The sequence below is a fragment of the Leptonychotes weddellii genome, chromosome 5 (assembly GCF_054177405.1).
Source record: "Leptonychotes weddellii isolate Sample4059 chromosome 5, ASM5417740v2, whole genome shotgun sequence".
Classification (NCBI taxonomy): Eukaryota; Metazoa; Chordata; class Mammalia; order Carnivora; family Phocidae; genus Leptonychotes; species Leptonychotes weddellii.
The window spans coordinates 144,506,773-144,517,813 of record NC_138373.1 but is presented as its reverse complement, the minus strand read 5'-3'; the positions used below and the strand labels follow the sequence as shown (position 1 = coordinate 144,517,813).

Here is an 11,041-nt window from a genome sequence, read left to right as displayed (position 1 = left end):
GCAGAAGGCTTCTTAAAACCATTTGTGTAGATGTCACAAAGAAGGGATGCAGAGAGGTTCATGTCACCAAAGCTGTAAAAAAATCTCATTTTAGTTACTCTCGATGACGCCTTTGGGCTCCATCTCACCAGGGCCATTGTCTCTGGATTAGAAATCCTGACTCACAGATATGATCCTTAGAAACTAGACTATGAGCAGTTTTCTATACTCTTTTTTTGAGGGGGAGGATATACGAGCATCCATTCAAGAGAATGGTTACAAATACTGAGTTTTGCTTGGTTCTTAAACCAGACAATATCAGCAAGGTCACATCTTCATCCCTAGAAGAATAGTCAATGTGCAGATGTCCCTGAAAAAGAGCTCAGCCACCAGCATCCCAGTATTGCACAAAGCCTGTCTGCTAGCAAAAATCCAACAAGGTCAGGTTAAAGAAGCTAGAACAATGCAATATATAATAAAAATTTTAAAATAAATTAATAATTCTGTTGAGAGTGGAACCAGAACAGAAAGTCAAAAAGCCGGTAGCAGCCCCACTAAAAGGGGGGTAAATCAAAATGTATCCATTCATTCATTTTAGGAAGAAAATAATTGAGCATCCATTCAGGGCTGACAACATTGTGCCAGCCTGGGTTATAAAGACTCTGCTGACAACCTAGTAGGGACACGGACAGATAAGTAAACAGTATCTGTCCATAACTTATCTTTTAAGTTCTATGATCATGCTCTTCACTGGGTGTCATGGAAGCAGAGACATGCTTAAGTCCTGGGTATGGACCCAGGAAGGTGTACAGGAGACTGGAGTGTCCTCGTTAATGAGAACAGGAAGTTCAAAGCCCACAGGCAGGAACTTGTGGGCACAGTTGAGGAACAACAAGAACCTGATAGTAGTCAAGGACCACAGACCTCTGCTTCCTCAGGGGTACGTTCTAAAGACACCAGAGAGGGGCGCCTGGGTGGCTCAATCATTAAGCGTCTGCCTTCAGCTCAGGTCATGGTCCCAGGGTCCTGGGATCGAGCCCCACATCAGGCTCCCTGCTCAGCAGGAAGCCTGCTTCTCCCTCTCCCACTCTCCCTGCTTGTGTTCCCTCTCTCCCTGTCTCTCTCTCTGTCAAATAAATAAATAAAATCTAAAAATAAATAAATAAATAAAGATACCAGAGATAGGGAACCCTTGAAACATTATCATGTTTGTGGAGAAACTCCCAATAGTGACCAATGAACAAGGTGCTTTAAAAGAAATATAAACATCATACTGAACTTCTTTCAATTCCTCAAAATCCCCTCCCCACCTTTTTTGTTAAAGTAGCTAGGACTAACCTCTACCTGGAATACTCTCTCCTTCTTTTCCTATCCCCCCTCCTAAAATTTCTATCAGCATGGCTAGCAATCCTTTAGATTGCAGCTAAAATCACTTCCTCTTTGACACCTGGGTGTCTCAGTCGTTAAGCGTCTGCCTTCGGCTCAGGTCATGATCCTAGAGTCCTGGGATTGAGCCCCACATCAGGCTCCCTGCTCAGCAGGAAGCCTGCTTCTCCCTCTCCCACTCCCCCTGCTTGTGTTCCCTCTCTCGCTGTCTCTCTCTCTGTCAAATAAATAAATTAAAATTAAAAATTAAACATTAAAAAATAAATAAAATAAAATCACTTCTCTTATAAGTCTTCCCTGACTCCCACTGTCTCCCTGACCCCCAAACTTTGGAAGATGCTTCTGCTTTGTACAGCTACAGTGTCCTCAGACTTTCCCTATCATAGCTCTAGATTTTGTGGTCACTGTTTATATAGTTGTCTGCCTTCCCTGATAAACAATGCAGTGGTAGCCACCGGAGTATTATCACCATTCACAGCAGTGGAATCTGAAGTACATCGTAGAGCAATATCTCAATTCCTCGTCTATAAAACAGGCATAACCAGGATGCCTTAGAGATTTGCTGTGAGCACTGAATGAGTTCATACAGACCAGGCGCTTAGAACAGTAGACCCTCACAGAGGTTCTCATACCAGCTCCTGACTCTTCTCATCATCCGCCATTTCGGCAAATGGCAACTCCAGTCTTCTGACTGCTTGAGCCAAAAACCTTTGGAGGCATTCTTAACCACCTTTCTCTTTCTCTTTTTCTCTTACCCCTCATTCAATCCATCAGCAAATTCTGCCTGTCAACTCTCCTCTCAAATGATCCAGAGTGCAGCACCTTCTTACCACTTCCTCTATGACCACCCTGGTCTGGGCCACCATCTCGCTCACCTGGATTTTTTTTTTTTTTAAGATTTTATTTATTTATTTGTCAGAGAGAGAGACAAGCACACAAGCAGGGGGAGTAGCAGTCAGAGGGAGAAGCAGGCTCCCTGCTGAGCAAGGAGCCCGATGGCAGGACTCCACCTCAGGACCCTTGGATCAAGACCTGAGCCAAATGCAGACGCTTAACTGACTGAGCCACCCAGGCATCCCCCTCTCACTTGGATTATTGAAATAGCATCCTTACTGGTCTTCCTGCTTCCACTCTTGCCCCTTCACTCAGCTCTCCATAGTCATCCCTTTGAAACCTAGGTCAGAGTGGGACACTTCTCTGCCCAGATCCTTTCAGTGGTTCCTGTCTCACTCAGAGTGAAAGCCAAAGGTCTTATGATGGCCTACAAGCCTCATGACTTGCCTCTAGCTACTTCTCATTCCAGCCACATAGGACTCCTTGTTTTTGCTTTGTTTTGTTTTTTTAAGATTTTATTTATTTATTTGACAGAGAAATAGAGAGAGAGCACAAGTAGGCAGAGTGGCAGGCAGAGGGAGAGGGAGAAGCAGGCTCTCCGCTGAGCAGGGAGCCAGACGTGGGGCTCAATCCCAGGACCCCAGAATCATGACCTGAGCCAAAGGCAGCTGCTTAACCGACTGAGTCACCCAGGCGCCCCTCCTTGCCGTTTCTTGAACACTTCATACACACTTCTGCCTCAGGACCTTTGTGCTTGCTGTACCTCTTCCAGATAGCATAGTTGTTCCCTCACTCCTTTCTGCTCAAACCAGCAAGGCCGCTGTGGATTACCCTGTATAAAACCATCTCCCCTTCTCTCTATACCCCGAACTCTCCAACTCTTTTTCCTGTTTTATTTATATTCATAGTAGTTATTGCCATGTGGAATATATACATCTACATATATACCTGTATATAGATATCTGTATTCATATACATGTACATGTCTGACTGTTTGCCTTTCCCCACCTGAATATAAACTCTGTAAGGCAGGCATCTGTTTATTTTGTTCACGGCTATATTCCCAGAGCATGAAACAGCATGGTGTTTAGTAAGTGCTCAATAAATATTTGTAAATAAATTAATGACTACTGTTATTTGGTATACAGTAGTAGGTCCACCATAACTACTTATTGCATGAATGAACAAATGAACATTCCAGAGTTTCCCAGGAAAGGCATTGATAATGGGGGTGGGGGGGCTCAGGTGAAAGAAACAGGGACATGTATCCACAAACATCTGCTGCATGGGCTGCATGTTTTTGGAATCATGGTTTCTTTTAATCATTGTTTAAAATGAGTGTTTTATATGATTTGTGTGACCACTTAAGTTTCTAAACCTCAGTGATCATCAGAATTATCCACAGATTTGTATTCAATCAGTCTTATTTAATTGGGAATTTAAGTAAGTTTGACCAAGAATTTAACCCTGTGTTTCCTTATATGAAAAATGGGATTATAATACCATCCACATAGGGTGTAAAGGATAAAATAAAAATATTGTCTGTGGGGTATCTCACACATAGTATTAGGTACCCTTTGCTTCTGCTCATTTTTTCCTAAAGTTTAGAGGTTAAGTTCTTAAAAGCAAGTCATATTCCTTGCTCTCTAAAAATTTAGGTTTGATTTCATCTTCAGTCCAGATCTCTGCTTTGAGTTCCAGATTTATTTTGCAAATATATGCTCGACATCTTCACTTGGATGTCTCATAGATAGAGACATCGAACTCAACATACTTAAAGGAACTCAGATTTGTCTCTTTGAGACCTCTCCCTCCAGGTTCCCCATCTCAAGGAAGAGGATGACCTCATGCTAGAAACCTGAGAGTCATTTTTGGACACTTTTCTTTCCCTCACCTTTCACATGCAGCCAATGATCAGGTGCTTACAGATCTAATTCTGATTGATTTCCTTGATCCACCATCTTCTACTCTCCATTGCCTGCAGACTGGTCTTCACACACCCTCCGCTGCTCCCTTCTTGCTCAGTCTCCGCACTGCAGCCAGAAATGTCGTTTACAAATACGAATTGGATCGTGTGCAGATGGATCCTCTCCAAATCTTCAGTGGCTTCCTTTTGTCCTTAGGATTAAATCCAAAGTTTTCAATATGGCCCTCAAGTCCTGTACCCATGTCTCCTTCAGCACTAGCTGCCTCATTCTAGCCACAGGTGGAGCCCCGTCCTACCCAAGAGCCTTCAAACCTGCAGTTTCCACAGCAACAAGTGCACTCCCCACCCCACCCCCTTCCCTTTGTTGTCAGACCTACTCTTCCTTACTCTTCAAGGCTCAGATTAAATGTCACTTCCTCAAAGAGATCTTTTTTACCCCTAGAGCCAACAGACCGGTCCCTTTGTTAAACACTGTCATAACTCCTGGGCTTTCTTCTAGCAATCATCACAGCAGTGATTAATATAGATCTTCAATTCTAAGCCACTTGCTTCACATTTTAAGTTGCCAGCTATCAGGCAGAAGAGGAAGTAATGTGATCACTGTTGCCCATACACATTAGGATCTAATTTTTCAGAAAGGGTTGTCTCTTGACTCAATTCTACCCTGAGCTATTTTCAGAGTTGAAATTTAATTTGAATTTGGATTCCAACTTAAAGTTTAAAATATCTAAAAAAAAAAAACCACACACACTATCTTGTGGCATACAGAATGAGAGCACCCCGTAAATAGAAGGTTGCCCACCACACACCAACTAATGAAATTTAGGGCAGCTGAAACTACAGGCTCCGTATCAATCAGAAAAAAATGGTGGTAGATTTTCAAAGCTGGGAGAGGGTGGTTTCTCCGATTCAAACTTCATGCAGAGGTCTTGAAAGACTGCAACGACCCCAGGGAGGAAGACTTACCTGGTTGGAATTTTACTTCTGGCAAACTTCTAAGAACAGCTATTTACCTTCAAGTGATATGTGATTCAGAACAGTAAGAACAAAACCCACTTGGAAATACAGTCAGAACCGTTTTTCCATATTCTTTGCAATTATCCTTTCATTCTTAAATGGTGTTTAGGTTGTGAAGAACACCTGCATTCACCATTATAAAAAGCATTACTGCAGATGGTCAAGACTGATACATAAACACGCTTCACCCAGAAGGTTAAGGTCAAAACTCAATGTGATTGCAAAGCACAAACACAAACAAGAAAAAACTGGATAAATGTATGCTCTCGTGTCCCTTAGCACCTGAAAAGCTGCTACTAAATCACCGCTGCGACTGAGTTGGTGGAAGCTCTGCTCTGAGGAATGGAGTGGTTCCATGGTGTTCTCATATAAAACTGGAGAATTAATTTTTAAAATGACTGTCTTTTGGAATAAGTGCCTGAGGACTGACACCTTTATTTTGGTCACTGGACTATCCCGCAGGCATAGTTCATTACCTGAGTCATACCAAAGGTGCTCAATAGTTAAGAGTTGGAGGTTTTACGCTGCAAACTTGGGTCACTTTTACCTAGATCGTGGCGAACTTGAAAAGTCTTGGCATCCCAGCCATCTCTCCACTGCGCGCACGCACTTTGCTTCTACACCTCTCTCCCCGCCTGGGAAGGTGCTGGGAGCGGCCCTCAATCCCATCCCCTTACGGGTCCACCCGCTTCTCTCTCCGACCAGCTAGGCACGGCTCCTTCAGCGCTGCTCTGCGCAAGGGCAGGCACAGTGTTACACGCCTTGGTTTTCATTCCAGTCTGCGAGAAGGAAACACGAATCCAGCCACCAGGAGGCCCCTGGTCTGAGCACAGAAATCATGAGTCACAGATTTGGGGGTTCGGACCTAGGAGCAGCTGGCGATGTGGATGGGCGTGGGTCTGCGGGGATGGAGGGGGCTGCCGAAAGGCCACAGCCCCTCCTCCCGGGTACGGTTCCCTGAAGACTCCCGCCGTGCTCTCTTCCATCCCGCCGCTTCCCCCCCACCCCCCAGCCCGCGGCTTTCAGGGTGCGGCCGGGGGTCGGGGAGGGGCGGCGCTCGCGCTCCAGGTCGCCGCCCCCGCGGCCACATCACCAGGCGCTCGCTTCCCCTCGGGCGGCGGCGCGGCTGCGCGTGCGCGGGACAGCCGCGCGGGGGCGGGGAGCGGCGGGCCGCGGGCGCCGGCTCCCGGGCTGTCAGCGCGCGGCCGCGAGGGCGCGAGGAGGCGCGCGAGCAGGAAGGAGCCGCGGCCGGGGGGCAGCCGCCGCCGCCGCCGCGGGGGGACTAGGTGAATGCTCCTTCCATCCCCCGCCCCGGGTGCCTAGGTCGCGTGTGAAGAGGCGGGGTCCCCTCTCCTCATACCGGCGGGCGCGCCGGAGCAGGTGATAATGGAGGGGAAGTCTGGGCTTTGGCCGTGACGCGGGGTTCGGGCGCATCCCAGATACTGGAGGGAGGTGGGGCGGGCCCGGACTGGGACCCTGCGGCCGGGGCGCGGGAGGGCCGGGGCTGTGGGGAGCGGCCGCGCTCCCCTCCCGAGCCGCCGTGCCCCCCTCCCCCCCGGGCCCCCGCGCCTGCCCCACCTCGGGCGGGACGGCAGTCTGGCCCTGGACGCCGGCCGCGGAGCCGGGCAGCTGCGGGTGGTCGGCCCCGGGCCCGGGACGCTGGGCCCCGCAGCCGGGGGGAGATGGGGGGGGGGGTGGCTGAGTGACGGGTGGAAGGTGAGCTCGGATGGAGACGCCGCCAGGCGGGCCCGGGCACACCCCAGCTCCATCGCTTCGGGGCTCGGCAGTTGCTCCGTGTCGCCGCCTCTTTCATTCTTTTCTTTATGTAAGTGAAATGTATCTCAATTAAAAAAAAAAACCCAAACGTCCATCTACATTAAGAGATTACGTTTTCGTATGTAATTACGTATATTACCTTTACAAGTCTATTACACATATGTGTCATCTTTCTGTAAATGAACACTTGTTTGTTTTTTAATTGAGATATACTGCACCTACCATAAAATTCATCCTTTTAAAGTGTGGCTTTTATTATAGTCACAAAATTTTGCACCTGTGACCACTATCCTGAACATTTTCATCACCTCAAAATGAAACCCTGTACCCATTAGCAGTTATTTCTCATTTCTCCCTTACCCCGCCCTCTGGCAAACGCTAATCTTCTTTCTCTATGGATTTGCCTAGTCTGGAAATTTCATATAAAAGGAATCCTACAATATGTGGCTTTTTGTGTCTGGCTTCTTTCACATAGCAAAATGTTTTCAAGGTTCATCCATGTTGTAGGGTGTATCAGTACTTTGTATTGGTGTTCCATAATATCACATATTGTTTATCCGTTCATCACTTGATGGACATTCAGGATGTTTCCACTTTTTGGCCCTTGTGAATAATGCTGCCATGAACATTTGTTGCAAGTTTTTATGTGGGCATATGCTTTCATTTCTCTTGGGCGTCTGTGTGTTTAACTTTTTGTGAAACTGCCAAACTTTTGCATAGTAGCAGCATCCTTTTACATTCCGGCCAAACACTGTATGAAGGTTCCGGTTTCTCCACATATTCACCAACACTTGTGATTTTCTATTGGCTAGTTTTGTTATAGCCATTCTAGTGGGTGTGAAGTGGTATTGATTTGCATTTACCTAAGGACTAATCATGTTGAGCATCTTCTCATGTGCTTATTGGCTGTTTGTATAGCTTCTTTGGAGAAATGTCTATTCAAATAATTTGCACATTTTTTAATTGGATTATTTGTCTTTTTTTTCCCTTACATGTTTTTTTTTTTTTTTTAAAGATTTTATTTATTTATTTGAGAGAGAGAATGAGATACAGAGAGCATGAGAGAGGGGAGGGCCAGAGGGAGAAGCAGACTCCCCGCTGAGCAGGGAGCCCGATGCGGGACTTGATCCCGGGACTCCAGGATCATGACCTGAGCCGAAGGCAGTCGCTTAACCAACTGAGCCACCCAGGCGCCCCTCCCTTACATGTTTTTATTGTTGCATTATGTTGTTCATTTATGGAAAAAAAAAATTAGGTTTGGGGGCTATTACTGACTAAAAAAGCCAACCAACCTGATAGCAAGCAACATAATGCTTCTACTTGAGGAAAATTGAGTAAGGGCCATTAATGTTTTTCAGAATACCCTACCTGTCAATTCTTGGGCATCTTACCTCCTGTTTCCCTTTCTTATATCTTGAGAAAAGCCACAAAAGGTATGCTATGACCAGATTCAAGAGAGACCACACACAGTTGGTGTTTCCATATATTCATTGCTTGGTTTGAAAAAAGTCCCAGTTACCACTTTAATTACAAATAATTTATTTTGATGACTGGCTAAACAAACTACTAAAAAATGGCAAACACCAATTATTCAATTAAAATTTCATTTGCTTAACTTTTCAGGCAAAGTGGAAGATCTTGTTTTCCTAAGTTTTTGTAGTCTTTTATTACAGTTAGACTCATCTGTGGGTGGCAAGTAAATATTTTTGATGGCGCTGAAGTTAAGAGCCACGTACAGCTGAATGAATGCAGCTGTGCTTATTTAGTGGTTAATTTATGAGTACACACAAATACAGCATTAGCCTTAGCTCTTTTATAGCAAAAACCACCGAAAAAGACATGACACCTGCCTCTCAGGAGTTCAAGCTCATTTTCCTATTACTCTAATGTTACTGTTCAAAAATATACTTCCAAACTTCAGAAATGTTATAGAAAATAAAATTAAAGATTTCCAAGTGGAATTAATGGATAAGCTACTGATTAAAAGTGTGAAGATCAGTCCAATCCTGCTTTTCAACTACTAAATTATAAAACAATGGAAATGTTATTTAACCCATTTATGCCTCAGTGACTTTCTTAGTAGAATGAATAATTTCTTTTTTTTTTTTTAAAGATTTTATTTATTCATTTGAGACACAGAGATACAGAGAGAGAGAGAGAGCATGAGCAGTGGGAGAGGTAGAGGGAGAGGGAGAAGCAGACTCCCGGCTGAGCCAGGAGCCCGATGTGGGGCTCGATCCCAGGACCCCGGGATCATGACCTGAGCCGAAGGCAGACGCTTAATCATCTGAGCCACCCAGGTGCCCCAGAATGAATAATTTCAGTATATAACCTGAGTGTATGTTTTTCTTTTAGCTAATGGAGTGATTATCAAATATATTGAAAAAAAATAACCTATCCAACCTAATAGTGATTGTTACTGACTCATCCAGTAGATATAAAAGTGTCCCATAGCTATAAATGTTTTCCATGTTGGCTTTCTTCACATCCTGGAGTTTTTAGGACTTATTGAGGACTGAAAGTCGAGGGCAGTGTAAAATGGGAACAATCTGGGGGACATGACCCCTAGGAAATGGTGGTCAGAGCAGATCTGCCTCCTTTATGGTGAACTTCTAGGCACCTCTCATCTTTTCTCTGAGATTACTGTAGTTACATTTCTGTAGCTTAAGAATAATGTGTGTGTGTTTTAAAATATATATAAAAAATAATAAAACATAGGTATCTCCAGTAGGGTTCAAAGGTTAGGACTGTCAGTCAGTTATTTTGTCGTAATGTGAATGGATTTAATCAGATTGCTTTCCACCTGATCAGCTACACTGAGGAAATGGGAATTTTGACTTGAGGAAGGATAGGAGAGGTAGGTAGTATGGGATCATGTAACATTTTGGAGGTTTGACAAAACTTGTAGTATTTCCAAAAGTGTGGGTGTTGAAAATGGAGATCTTTGGAGAACATAAAGGGTCTGGAAGAAGAGAAAAGAAAAGCAAGATTGAGAATTTGGAAAGGAAGGTTGTAAGATATTAAGATAGATTCAATTTATTTAGACATTTTTGCCCAATAGAAATTCTAAATAGGAAAAGGTGGAAGAACCTTCTTTTCATCCCTTCCTCTTCTCATTCCCTTCCTCTTCTCCTTTTCCCCACCTTGCTTCTCCATGCTACTCTTCTCCTAGGACCCAGAAGTCCCTTCCTCTTCTCCTTTTCCCCACCTTGCTTCTCCATGCTACTCTTCTCTTAGGACCCAGAAGTCAGATTGCAATGACTATTGTTCATGGGTAATAAGCTTTTCAGTGGGCTAATTAACACCTCCTCTATCTCCAGATTCTGGTCACATTGAGATCAGAGTCAAGAAACCAGATGAAGATTAGAATACTGTTAAAATACAGTTTCATTGCTATTTCTGGTAAAGCTGGATTGGAGAATTTAGTTTAGATCTGTGCTTACTCTGTTCCTTCTTAATTTACCTACCCAGAGGAAACTGTAGCGCCTAAAAAGCTGCGGGTCAGGTCTCCCCTGCCAGGAAGGAAAAGTTCTGAATCAGGAAGTTGTCCTCCCAGGAGTTGGAATGGAGAGGGAGACTTTCCTTGAAGGCGTCCAAGTGGGAGAGAGCCAGTGAGAGTTCGGGGGTGGGGCCTGTCTGGAATATTGACCTTTATCCCTTTCTTAACCCTTAGGTCAGTCACTTTCTCCAGGAATTGCAGATGGGGTAAAGAGAAAGAAAAGTGTCCCTTTAATACCGTTTTCTCCTACTTAGGGGAGTGAAAGTCCTGTTGTCTTTGTAGAGAGGGAAATTAGCAGGTCCTCTTATCAGTTTGAGTGTGTTGTGGTGGTTTTGTAGGCTAACCCAGGAACTTAATAATTTACAGAATAGGAACTGAGAATTTGTTTTCCTTGGAAGTAGCTAAACCTCTGAACAGTTTTTAAGTGGATGATTGTTTCATTGTGTGGATATAGATTATTAAGTCTATATCCTAACTTTTTTACTCCTCAAATATTTACTGAGTGTCTAATACGTAATAGGCACTAGTCTAGGCCCTTGGGATTCAGCAGTGAACGAGAAAGGGTCCTTGCCTTTATGGAGTTTACAGCCTAAAAGACAACTAGTGCAAGAACAATCACAATA

At 44.5% G+C, this 11,041-nt stretch overlaps 1 long non-coding RNA gene across 2 annotated transcripts; it reads right to left on the bottom strand.

Moving 5' to 3' along the window:
• LOC145715893 (uncharacterized) lies at positions 1 to 6,220 on the bottom strand. 2 transcript variants are annotated; one of them, XR_014145896.1, is made up of 3 exons: positions 5,093 to 6,220; positions 4,094 to 4,317; positions 1 to 72 (listed from the first exon to the last, which is right to left on the bottom strand). It is a non-coding gene; the product is annotated as an uncharacterized LOC145715893 (long non-coding RNA). The 2 variants fall into 2 exon arrangements; XR_014145897.1 differs by having other exon boundaries at positions 5,620 to 6,220.
• Positions 6,221 to 11,041: the final 4,821 nt, after the last annotated feature.